The 14076-nt window shown below is 34.9% G+C and overlaps 1 non-coding gene across 1 annotated transcript; it reads right to left on the bottom strand.

Annotated features, from left to right (window-relative positions):
- Nucleotides 1-301: 301 nt before the first annotated feature.
- LOC122007432 lies at nucleotides 302-407 on the bottom strand. The gene has a single exon (XR_006118930.1). It is a non-coding gene; the product is annotated as a small nucleolar RNA R71 (small nucleolar RNA).
- Nucleotides 408-14076: the final 13669 nt, after the last annotated feature.

Genomic DNA, 14076 nt, shown 5'->3' on the forward strand with positions numbered 1-14076 from the left:
CAAATTGAAGTAGAAAGTTTCCAACTAGACCCAGAGATAATTTTCATGGTACAAGGTCACAAATTTGGAGGAGAAGTATCAGAAAGTCCTTATCTGCATCTTGAAACATTTTTAGAGATTTGTGATTTGGTGAAATGTGAATGAGTATCAGCAAATGCAGTTCGATTGATGATATTTCCTTTCAGTATCAAGGATAAAGCAAGGACTTGGCTATATTCTCTCTGTCCTCAAAGCATCACAAGTTGGGAACAATTGGAGAAGCAATTTCTGAATCATTTTTTCCCTCCAAGTAGAACGGTGTATATGAGGAATTGCATAACAAATTTTTCTCAGGCATATGGAGAATCATTATTTGAAGCATGGGATAGATTCAAGAGTCTTCAAAGACAGTGCCCTCATCATGGTTTTGAAAAATGACTGATTTTGCACATATTCTATGGGGGAATTTCTTTCTCAGACAAGACTTTATTGGATTCATCAGCTGGAGGTTCTTTTATGGACAAAAGTGTAGATGAAGCTTATTCGTTAATTGATCAAGTGACATTGAACCTCCATGAATGGTCGAACAAAAGTTGGATGGAATTTCCCTCAGATATTCAAAAAGTGCAAGCTATAAATGTAAGAGAGCCTGTCAAACAAAATGAAATTCAACCACCTAAAAATGTTGAAATTCACAAGTCACAGAGTGAGGAGTTCAAACATTTGGGGGAAAAGCTTGATAGTATTGTTTCAAAATGGTTTAAAGAAGATCCCCCTCCTACACAGTCAAGATCCAATGAAAAGTGTGATGATGTTGGGTTGAGAAGTGGAAAAAATCATGAAGAACTTCTGAGGAACGACATGTTTAGAATTGAGGAGAAGAATAATAGAAGATCACAAGAACTCAGTTTCATTTCTCTGGGAAGTTCCCAAAGGCCAGAAGTACCTTTCCCTCAACGATTAATCACACCAACATTAGATAAGCAAGTTGGACCTCCTCCAAAAGCTCAAAGGGAATTTGGGAAAAAGGGAGTTCAGTCTTTCCCAGGACCTTCACTGAGGGTTCCTTTTCCACAAAGGTTAGTGGGGGTCAATGAAAATAAAGACTTCGGCAAATCCTGTGACATTAATATGGTTGAGTGTAGATTTTTGAATATATATGAAGTTGAAGATTTTTTAGATGAGGATTTTATTGATAATGCAGTGGTAAATAAGTTTTCAGATCTACCTCAAAATTTTATAAGGTGTTATAGTGACATTGAATTTTCAGATGATGAATGTGATGTGGTAGATCAACTTAAAACTGCAAGTGAAGTTATTGATCCTCTTGTTACTGATTCTCCTTTTGAGGACATAGATGTTGGTTTATTTTTTGATGTATGTGTTGATGATGATGATATGGAAGAATGTGTAGGGAGCTGTGTTGTGGAAGCAGCATCTCAAGGATCACCACCTTTGTCAAGACAACCCTTAGAGGTTTTAAGAATTGATCATGTTGTGGAACAATGTGTAGGGACTTATACAGAGCTAGTAGAGTCTCGAGAATCACCATCATTGATATCATCAACACCTAAGCTAGAGCCAGAACCATCATTTGATTCAGAGGAAGTCACATCTACATGTTTAGAAATTTCAGGTATTTCTCAACAAAGTAAGGTTAGTATTTCTTGTGATCTTTTGGAAAACTTTATGGAGGTACCTATAATTGACTTTGTTGGATGTGATTCAGTTTTTATTACTTATTCATCTTATCTTGATATGGTTCTAGCTCTATACTATATAACATGCTTGTGGGAGATTTGTTTTTCTTTTGGATGTGCAGATTTCACATGGGCCAATAATTGGAAGCTCAATCTGAACCGTCTTCGACCACTTGAAAAAATTTCCAAGAAGACGAAGATGGAGAGAGTTATACTTTACTTTGTAGCTCCTTTGATGAAAGCTCCCTCCATAATAAGAGCCCTTGGTAGGAGGGTTCTAAAATATCTTACCCTCCAAGAGCAAGATTTAGATGAATCTAATGAGGTGGTCGAGCTAATGACCTTAAACAAGCGCTTCTTGGGAGGCAACCCAAGTTCATTTTCCTTATTTTCTTTTATGTCTTTAGTTCTCTCTTTATAATAAACATGTATCCTCTATTTAATTTTTCTTGTCTATCTTATTGTTGTAGAATTCAAAGTTGTGGAGGAATGTGAGTATTGGATGGAGGAGTATCTTTAAAAACATGAACGTCAACCATTTGGAGCTCATCACTTGGTAACTTCTTTTAAAATCTCCTCCACATTGTTTTTAGTTTTCATTGGGACAATGAAAAATTTAAGTCTGGGGGGATGCATTAGATGCATTTGATTTGCTTTGTTTGTTTTTATTTTTGCTTATGTCTTGCATTGTGTTTTGATTTTTTGTGGCATACATCTTGAGAACATCAAAACTTCATTTATATGCTTTCTTGGATTCAAGTGAAATGTTAGCACGATTATTGGCTTGATTCATGATGTTCGAATGATGCTAGTAATAAACTTTGTGTAGTTCTTTTTTCTATCTTGGGAAGCATTAATAAGCTAAGAATCTTATGGTGATGAGTTTTAGTTTTGGTTCAACCTTAAGGATTTTATCTTCACTACACTTGTGCTTGATGCTTGAATAGTTGATGTCATTGAAATAGTCATGATTCATCTTGTTTGCTTAGTACTTGGTTTCCATGGTGATTTCTCAACTTTCATTTTGGTTACTGGATGAGGCTCAAATCATTAAAGCTCATTTGGAAAAATCAAAATATCCCAACATGTGTGCTAAAAGTACATTTGTGAATAAGTTTTGCACAATGCAAACACTTATAAAAAAAAAAAATAATAATAATAAAACAATAAGGGATATAAAAAACAGTTGTCATGAGTGGAATCTAGCAAGTCACCCCTTTGAGACCGAGTTAGGTTACTGGGGAAATGACTGTTTAGCTTCTCTTGAGATTGAGCACACCTTTGAGACCTTGGGTTAGTTGAGAAATATGAACCAAGTGAATGGTAAGTAAGTGCCTATCACTGGTTACTTGTCTCCTGAAACATTAGGAATTCAAATTTGATGACGACTTGACTAGGACATGGATTGAAACTTGAAGGGTGTTGAGTTACTTTTACATGCACAAGATTCTTATGCTTGAACCATACTTTACTTGTTTCCATGATCATGCTCGTTAATGAAACTTTTGATAGAGTTAGGAAAGTGCTGGGTTTTATGAATGTGTTGTAGGACATATGAATTTAGATGCAACATTTTGCTTGAGGGCAAGCAAAGGTTTAAGTCTGGGGTGTGATGTCGTAGATTATATACTCTTTTATGCATGTTTTCGCACATTTACATACTTTGAGCATGCTTGATCTATGCATTTTATACTTCCACTTTCCTTTTAGCATATTTACTCTTTTGGTTCGGAGATGCTTTTTCTGTACGTAGGAGTCGATTTGGTGAAGAATCTACATCTTTGGGCATGCATTGGAGGAGACGAAGGGAGAAAGCACGGGCCGTGTACCTCACACGGCCCTGGCTCGGGCCGTGTGGAGTTTGGCACCAACAGAAGAGAAAGATGACATGGCCGTGTGAACCTCGCAGTGTCAGGTTTGAAGCCAACAGGCGAAGCCTTACATGGCGTGTGGATCTACAGCAGTGTGAGCCAGAGACCAGCGGTGTGGCGTGTGCACCACACGCAGTGTAGCATTCGAGAGCGAAGGGTTCCGGCGTGTGGAGTCACTGCAGGTGCGGTTTGGCGAGAGGGGCTGGACATGGCGTGTGAATCTCACACGTCACATGGCCGTGTGGCGCCCGATTCCTCCTCTATTTAAACCCTTCTTCCTGAATTGAACGGGAATCTCTCCCCCTTTGGGAGAAGGCAAGATTTGGTGGTTTCCTCCCATTCTTGGGAGGATTTCTGGGCGATTCAAGGGGAGTTCTTGTCGATTCCAGCTCCGGAGCGAGGATTGGATCTGAAGACAAGGCTTCTTCGTAGATAAGTTTTCTCTTTTCCCCTCTTCTTGTTTTCTTGGATTGGGGATTCAAGGAGTGCTTGTAATCTCTATTCTTTCGGGTTTTCTTCCTCGATTCATGGTGTAGATCTTGTATTCTAGGATTAAGGGAGTATTTGTATGATGGATTGATGTAATCTCTTATGGATTTGCCATTTTCTTGTTTCAATGACATTATCTTGCTTGCATCAATTAGATCTTGAATGATTGATGGTGGTTTGTGCTTAATTCTCATTCTTGATTGATTGTTTGGATTTCTTATGGACTTGGTAAGGATAAACTCTCACTCGATCATCCGAGGGATCCACGTGACAGGTGCAAGCCCGTGTAAGGACGTTTGAGAGATAATCTTGAAGAGGAAATAGGAATATTCAAGAGAGTAGGATGGATTCTATGATTAGCTTCTTGTATCTTTATAGATTAATAAGTTGTGGGCTTCTATGTTGATATCCGAGGAAGGCATAGTAATAGGTGCGCTTCTGTGTAAGGACAACGTAGGTTCATGTCTAATTAATCCTATTTAGATACATTTCTCAGTCCTTAGCCGGTTGTCTATTGCAAGAGGGAACCGGCAACTTTCTACATGTTTGGCAATTGAGGAATAAGAATTGGTGAACCATTTACATTCAAGAAATCTTACAAAGAAACCGAAACTCCTAGAATCTCCCTTTATCATAACCCAAAACACTAAGCTCTTGTTTGTTGATCTCTAATATTAGATTTGTTTACCTTTACTTTGCTTTTGAAACGATTCGATAGTTGTTTAGCTAATTCGCATTGAGACATTTCTAGTGCTTATTCCAGTCCCTGTGGATACGATAATCTTTTATATTACTTGCGACATTTCCGTACACTTGCGGAGCGTAACAAAAGGCTTTGTTAAAAAATATTTTCTTAAATTCTTAAAGCCTTAAAAGACATTGTCTTTATTTCGAAAAGCTTTTTGAACAATCATAAGTTAAAATTAAAAAACCTTTTGAAAAATACTTAGCTTAAATTTGAAAGAGGTTAAAAGATTACTTAGTGTAGAAAGCTTTTTGTAAAAAGAATTGAAGTTTGAAAATACTTAGCAAAGAAAACACTTTAAAACATTTAGTTAAATTTGGAAACCTTGTAATCAATTTTTGAAAAAGCTAAAAAAATACTTAGCTAAATTGAAAAAGCCTTTTGAGAGATATCTAGCTAAGGTTAATTTGAAACTAAGGTCATTTTCACATAAGCTCAAGAAGTCCTAAATTCCAAGCATGAGTAACTAAGAAATATTAAAATTGATCATTTAATCCTCTTGACCGCATGTTTAACCATTTAGCTACTAGCTGATTGCCTAGAGGGCAACAACTTTCACTTGGTTAGTCAAGTTAAGTCAATTGATCCAGTTAGATTAGACTAGGTCTGGATGACTTAACTTGATTAATGTAATGTTGGTTTTTAACGCCCAAACTTATTGCGATGCACATAAATAAGCATTCTGAAGTCTAGGTTGTGCCCTACGCATCTCACGCCGGTCTATGTTTTTTTCAAACACAAGCAAGTTAAGCCTAGGGTGTTTGTGAGATGCTCTGGATGCAATTAGAGGAACATGATTTCTAGGGTTAGTGCCTAGGCTAAGTCCAAATTTTGAAAGTCTAATAAAATTGGGATTTTGAAAACATTATTTTTCCTAAAATTTTGAAGGATACAAAAACCAAGCTGATTAAAGATAAGGAACATAAGGTCTATTCTACTAAGCACATTCCTATTTGTCTTCTAAGTGCACTAAACTCAAGTTCAGTTAAGGGTTTTATGAATATGTCAGCTAGGTTTGATTTGGACTCAACATAGTTAAATACAATATCACCCCTAGCGACGTGATCCCTTACAAAATGATGTTTTACTTCTATATGTTTAGTTCTTGAGTGGTGAATTAGGTTTTTGGTTAGATTAATTGAACTTATGTTGTCAATTGAAATTTTAGTGTTCTGATATTCTAATTGGTAGTCTTTAAGGTTATGCATCGTCCATAATAGTTGAGATGCACATTCTCCTAGGGCTATGTACTCAGCTTCAGTGGTTGATAGGACAACACAATGTTGCTTTCTGCTTGACCAACTTACTAGGTACTGACCTAGAAATTGATAACTACTACTTGTACTTTTTCTATCTAGCTTGCACCCGGCATAGTCTGAGTCAGAATAACCAGTCAGATCAAGAGTGCAAGTCCTAAGGTACCATAGTCCTACATTTTGGGTTCCCTTAATATATCTAAGTATTCTTTTAACATGAGTTAAGTGTGACTCTTTTGCATAAGATTGATATCTTGCACACATACCTACTGCGAAAAGAATATCTGGTCGGCTCGTAGTTAGGTACAGTAGACTCCCTATCACACTGAGGTAGTATTTCAAGTCTACTGATTTTCCTTCTAAGTCTGAGTCAATTATAATGTTGGTGGCCATTGGTGTATTAATATTTTTTAATTTTCCATTCCAAATTTTTTAATTAACTCCTTAGCATATTTGGTTTGGAAGATGTAAATTCCATCTTTTGTTTGCTTAATTTATAGACCTAAGAAAAAATTAAGTTCTCCTACTAGACTCATTTCAAATTTATTTTCCATTAGGTTTGTAAATTCTTTTAAGAATTTTGAATTTGTCGGCCCAAATATTATATCATCTACATAAATTTGGGCTATAAAAATATCTTTTTCTACGGTTTTCACAAAAAGGGTTGGATCTACTTGACCATGGTGAAATCCTTTTTCTAATAAATAATTAGACAATCGTTCATACCAAGCCCTAGGTGCTTGTTTTAGTCCATATAGGGCCTTTTTTAATCTAATGGCCCTGGATGTTCAAGGTCTTCAAATCCTGGGGGTTGGCTAACATACACTTCTTCTTTAATAAACTCGTTTAAGAATGTAGATTTTACATCCATTTGATAGAGCTTGAATCCTTTATGTGCTGCATAAGCCAACAACATCCAAATGGATTCAAGTCTAGCTACAGGTGCGTAGGTCTCATCGTAGTCTAATCCTTCTACTTGATTGAACCCTTTAGCTACTAGCCTTGCTTTTTTTCTAACTATTTTGCCTTGATCATTCAATTTGTTTCTAAAACCCCATTTAGTATCAATTATTATTTTATTAATGGGTTTAGGAACCAACTCCCAGACCTGGTTTCTTTCAAATTGGGCTAATTCTTCTTGCATTGCTAATGTCCAGTCTGGATCAGGCAGGGCTTCGTCTACAATTTTGGGTTCAATTTTGGAGATTAGGGTTATTTGGCTAAGGTTTCTGTAGGATGACCTAGTTCTGACTCCTAGAGTTGGATCACCTAAAATTTGGTTGGATGAGTGATTTGTGCTTGTTCTTGTTGATCTTATATTTGGGTTAGTAATTGGCTCTTCAGATTCCTTGGGTTTAGGTTGAATTTCGTTATCATCTTCTGTATTTCTTGGGTCAACGTTTTCTAGATTATGAGTTCCATTATTTTCTTCATCAAATATTACATTTATTGTTTCTTCAACTTTTAGGGTATTTTTGTTATAAACTCTATATGCCCTACTGGCTATTGAATACCCTAAAAATATTCCTAGGTTTGTTTTTGATGAAAATTTTCCTAAGTAGTCTTTAGTGTTTAAGATGAATACTTTACACCCAAATACTTTTAAATAGTTTAAATTGGGGATTTTATTATAGTAGATTTCATAGGGTGTTTTATTTTGAAATTTGTTAATTAAGATTCTGTTTTGTATATAGCAGGCTGTATTAATTGCTTCGGCCCAGAATTGATTAGATAGTTTGTATTCGTTCAACATAGTCCTAGCGGCTTCTTGTAGGGTTCTGTTCTCACGCTCTACTAGACCATTTTGTTGGGGGGTCCGAGGGCAAGAATATTTATGTTGATACACATTAATTTCACAAAACTCAATAAAGTTATGATTTTCAAATTATCCCCCATGGTCACTTCTAATTCTTTTTATTTGAGTATTTTTTTTCATTTTCTATTAATTTACAGAAAATTTTGAACACTTCAAAAGTTTCATCTTTAGTTTTTATGAATTTTACCCAAGTAAATCGTGAGTAGTCATCAATTATTACAAAGCAATATTGGTTTTTGCTTAGTGACTTGGCTCCGTGTGAATCAAACAAGTCAAGGTGAAGGAGCTCAAGTATTGAAGTAGTTCTATTTAGATTGGTTAGTTATGGTTTGACTTGGTTTGTTTACCTTGTTGACAAGCATCACAAGTTAAGTTTTCAATAAATTTTAATTTGGGCAGTCCTCTGACTAGACCATTTTGACTCATTTTTTAAATGAGTCTAGTATGAGTGTGACCCAGTCTCCTATGCCACAACTCAGTTTCCTCTTGTTGTGTTAGGAAACACTTTATTAAGGACATTGGAAGGTTAATTATGTAAACATTATTTCTCCTAATGCCCTTAAGTATGATTTCAGGGTTGTCGACATTTTTAACTATACACCCAGACTTGGTAAAGTTCACTGAGTAGCCACTATCACATAATTGACTAATGCTAAGTAAGTTAAAGTTAAAATTTTCAACTAATAATACTTTTCGTATAACAAAATCGGAACTGAGTTCCATGTTACCTCTTCCAATTACCTTAAGTTTACCGCTGTTGCCGAATGCAACTGATCCTAAATTCTTTAACTTGAGCTTTGTGAACTTCAATCTATCTCCAGTCATATATCTGAAACATCTACTATCCAACATCCATTGATCCAATTCCTACACAGAATGTATTTGAGTTGGAATCTATTTAATGGAATAAATAGTTTGATTGAAGTTGGCTCCTTAATCACTTAATCTATGTTTTTAAAAGCATTTTTTAAAAAAGTTTTAAAAACAGTTTTTAAAAAATTTATTATTTTTTTGTTTTAATCACTTAATCTATTTATAAGTTTAAAAGGAGTTTTTAAATAAGTTTTAAAAAAAGTTTTTAAAACTATTTTTAAATAAGTTTTAAAAAGAGTTTAAAAAGAGTGAGAAATAAGTTTTAAAATAAGTTTTTAAAAGAATTTTAATAAGTTTTTTGAAGAATTTTTAAATAATTTTTAAAAAGAGTTATTAAATAAGTTTTTCAAAAAATTTTAAATAATTTTTAAAAAGAGTTATTAAATAAGTTTTTCAATGAATTTTTAAATATGTTTTTTAAAAGAATTTTTAAAAGTTTTTAAATAATTTTTTAAAATAATTTTTAAATAAGTTTTAAAAAGAGTTTTTAATTTGATTTTAATTATTAATTTGATTTAATTTGATTTTTATTTTTTAATATAATTTGATTTTTAAAATTTTTTAATTTAATATGATTTTTAATTTATTTTTTTTTATTTTTTTATTTTTTTTATTTTTAACTTTTATTTAATTTTTTTAATTTTTAATTTAAAATAATCTGATTTTTAATTTAATTTGATTTTTTATTTTTTAATTTGATTTAATTTAATTTGATTTTTAATTTATTTTAATTTTTTTAAATTTATTTTGATTTTTAATTTAATTTGATTTTTAATTGAATTTGATTTTTAATTTAATTGGATTTTCTATAGTAATTTGATTTTTAATTTAATTTGATTTTTGATTTTTAATTTAATTATTTTTGATTTTTTTTAATCCTTAGTCATCTCACCCGATCTAAATTTCAAATCAGAGAATCCTATAATTTTGTGAGATGAATTGGGTTCAATTATAGAGTTTGGGTTAACTTTGTGTTCGATTCAGGTTTAGTTTTGGGCTCAACAAATAAGCATTCTTTGGATAAACTTCTGGACTATGGTGAGTCACTTGGACATCATTAAAGTAATGATACCTTCGAGGTTTTCCAAATAGTCCTATCCACTGAACTTAATACAGAACTTTAGTTTAATTAGTTAGGATCCATAAAGGGTAGCTTCAGTTAGTTCCACTTAGCCAAATGCACCAGGTTGAAACCATATCTTCCTAGACATGTATAGACTAAACTTCCCTAACGTACTATCATCCAAAATTTCACCGGTACAATTGGTCAAGTTAAACTTGTTCCCTTTCTAATTAGTTCTAATTACCCTACCGGGTAGCTTGGTTTGGGTTACCCTGCCGGGTAAGTTAGTTTTGGAGGTGCCAGCTATTCCGGAGTCTCCCCCTACATTATTGATGATTTTATATATTTTTATTTAATTTTATAAATTTGATTTGAGTTATATTCCTTTAATGGTTTATTTTTTTCTCAGGATATTTTTCCTATTTGCTCCCCCTGGATCATAGCCTCGATATTGTCTATCAAGGTAATGTACTTGATCCTTGGGAACCCAATATTGACCAAGTTCAACTTGATTGACCAGGTTGGACTTGGGTACCCATGCTTGGACTATCTTACTATTTGGTCTATTAATAAGCGATAAATATGAACAAAATTTCTTTTTAGCTTTAAATCCTAATCCGGATCGATTGTATATGACTTTTTATTTTCCAAGAATCAAGTCAAGATTCTTGGAACCCAGTGTAAACCGTTCCAATGTAGTCTTCAAATATTTGATTTGAATTTTCAGGCTGGAATTCTCTTCCTCAAGCTTTTGGACTTGAGTTGAGGTTCCAGTCTGAACAGTTTCAGTCAAAGATTCAGTATTAGTAGCTTCTTTAAGAGATGTTACCTCTTTTAGAAGCGACTTGGCCCGAACATTAGACTTAGCTAATTTACACATTAAATAATTAATCAAATTATAAAGATGATTTATACTTACAGCGGGGTTTGGCCCTTTGGAAACGGATACAGATCCGTGGCTTCTCTCGGATTCAGCTTCCGATTCATCCTCGCTTTCGGATTCATTGGTGTAGTCTCGGGCCATCAATGTGAGAAGGCTTGCCTGCTCGAGTTCTTCATCGTCGGATTCTTCTGATGAAGACTCGTCCCAGGTTGCCTTCAGAGCTTCCTTCCTACTTGGTTTCTTTGGATCTTTTTGGTTTGGGCAGTTCGCCTTGATGTGCCCCTTCTGATTGCACTCATAGCACGTCACATCGAACTTTTCCTTAGCTTGTGCCTCCTTGGATTGAATTACCTTCTTGAGGTCCTTCTTGTTGAAGTCTTTCTTTTTCTTGTAGAGTTTCCTCACTAGGTTGACGAGTTCGGCTGTGAGCTCGTCGTCGTCATCGTCCGAATCCGATTCTTCTTCTGACTCCGGTTCGGTTCTGGGCTTTGATCTTGACTCGTGTGCTCTTCCTGTACCTACAATCAAAGCCAAACCTTTCTCGGCCGAACGTGAGTTAATCTGTTCATGAACCTCAAACTCAACAAACAACTCATCTAATTTAAAAGAGGACAGGTCCTTAGAAACCTTGTAGGGATCTACCATGGATGCCCACAAGGTATTCCTCGGAAAGGCATTTAAGGAATACCTGATGATGTCCCGATTGTCTACCTTTTGCCCGATCGCTTGAAGCTCGTTGAATAGGTCTTGTATCCGGGCATGGAGTTGGGTAGCTGTCTCACCTTCCTACAATTTAATATTATATAATTTATTAAATATTAAGTCCTTTTTACTTACTTTGGTGTCGGATGTTCCTTCATGAAGTTTGATCAACTTCTCCCACTACTCCTTGGTGTTGGAAAAAGGGCCGACGTGGTTGAGTTCCTCCTTTGTTAGTCCACACTGGAGGGTGCAAGTTGCTCTTATATTTGCTTCCACCTTCTTGATTAATGCTGGATCCCAGTCTTCGCAGGGTATGTAACGAGCACCCTTCTTACTACTACTCTCTAAGGGCGACCGTTACCTAACTACTACTCTACTTACTAGTGTCACTGACGCCATTATTAGAATCAGTTAGATTTATCACGGTTCAGAGGAATTCCTACCGAAAAATTTCGGCAGAATCTCTCCTGTACTGGTGACCAAATCCATAGTACATAAGATATATACGCAGCCACAGGCGGCTGGAACACATTTTTCACAACCACACAGTCATAAAAACAACAATACAAGAAAGTACTACTCTAGTAAAAACAACCAACTATATCACTCCACAAATAATTTAAGTGACTAAGCGCATATGCGGAAATAAACTCAACTACAATCTCACAAACTTCATAATGGTGTTAAAGAAAAGAACTAAAGCATAAACTCTAATCAAATAGGTCTTGCAGGTTTGGTAGCACCCTCTGGATCTCTCCATAGTCCAGACATCACACACCTTCATCACCACCACCATCCTGTCGCCTCCCTTTCATATCTTAGCTTTTCCTTTATCTGCAGTAGGAGGAAAGCAAAAAAGATCTATAAGCGAAAACGCTTAGTAAGTACTAATCTATCTCACAAAACTCGAAGTGCATAAAAGTAATGCAATAATACTGAAACTGAAATGCTAAAGCAAAGCTGCATGTACTCATGGTATACAGAGATAAAACTGAATACTAAACATGCTCACTAACTGACAGGAAAGTAATGAAACTACTACTGTAGGCTTAGAATTAAAGAACTAAACTTTTATTGATTCTAAGCATAAACTTGTTTCATTTTCTTACATCCTTATAATAGAAATTAATCTTTTAATTTCTCTTTCACTTTCTTCTTCTTTTTCTTCTTACTTTACTTTTCTTTTCTTCTTTGGGCCCAGGCTTAGTACCATCTTTGTTTTGTGCGCTCTCTAATAGTGACTGGGGTAGCGAGCCTCCAGCCCTATGAGGATAAAGACCTCGGAATTGGTCACCTGGATTTGTTTAACGACAACCTCGGAAGTCGGGTACTAGCCTCTTACTTTAATTTACTTGTTATCTCTTTTTAACTAGACTTTAGTCTTTTTCTTTACTCATGCTTCTTATAATTCTTTATTGGAGCCTATTAGAATCCTATAGATATATCTAACAAGTATAGGATTACAACTAACCAAGCATGCTATATAAAAATAACATAAAGGAAAGCAAATCTGAACTCTCTCTAAGCATGTTATCAAACAAGGCAAAAGAAAGTAAAATCTAAACTTCTAACATGCTGTAAATAAAGGAAACGAAAGCACATCTGAACTTACTAATCACGCTAAAGAAAGTAACTTTGGGCCTTCTAAACATGCTATAAAATAAGGCAAAAAGAAGCAAATCTAATCTTACTAATCATGCTACAAAATAGAGCAAAAGAGAACTAATTTGGACTATCTAAACATGCTGTGATAAGAGTAAAAGAAAGCTAATTTGAACCTTCTAAACATGTTGTGATAAGAGCAAAAGAAGCAAATCTAATCTTACTAATCATGCTACAAAATAGAGCAAAAGAGAACTAATTTGAACTATCTAAGCATGCTGTGATAAGAGCAAAAGGAAGCTAACTTGGACTTTCTTAACATGCTGTAAAATAGAGCAAAAGATAGCTAACTTGGACTTTCTAAACATGCTGTGAAATTCTGCACATGCTTAAAGAAAAGGCAACTAACTCAAACCTAGCAATACAAATAGCATGTGAAATCTCTAATTTCTCTAGCAATTAAACGAAAGACTCCTAATAAACTCTTAACAAATTCTGAACAAGAATCCATTTAAATCCTCTACCAAGGTCCCAAGCATCTATGGTTCCGAACATATTTCTATAAACTCTAAACCTGTTACAACAGAAATACATAGCAACCAGCTAATTCCTTTAATCATGCTATAACAGGATTACATAGAAGCTAACTAATCTCTTTAATCATGCTTCATCAGAAAATACTAAATGGTAATGAAAGGTACTCAAACTAAATTCTGCATCTTCTTTCTATAAGACTCACGACAGAGAACTAAAAGAAACCAAAAATCTTTATAACGTGCTTTGAATTCAAAATGAACAAAGAACACAATTTCTTGACCTTAACATGCTATGCTCATGAAAAGGAAAGGGCAACTTGCTGTGCAGCCCAAATATTAAGTCTAGGGTTCATGCTAGGCCTCGGAAGCAAGGAAAAATCAAAATGGAAAATCCGAAACAACTCCTACCGCAGGTGAGTAGTACTTACTGCGGGTTCTTGGACTTACAACCGGAGAATAGGACTCTAGAGTTTCGGCTAGCTTCAAATCTCGGCGCTCCTTTTGTTTCCGCGTGCTCCCTTCGACGAGAGAAGCTCGGGTCCAAGAAGATCTCACGGAAGT

Source organism: Zingiber officinale, chromosome 7B, assembly GCF_018446385.1.
Source record: "Zingiber officinale cultivar Zhangliang chromosome 7B, Zo_v1.1, whole genome shotgun sequence".
NCBI lineage: Eukaryota > Viridiplantae > Streptophyta > Magnoliopsida > Zingiberales > Zingiberaceae > Zingiber > Zingiber officinale.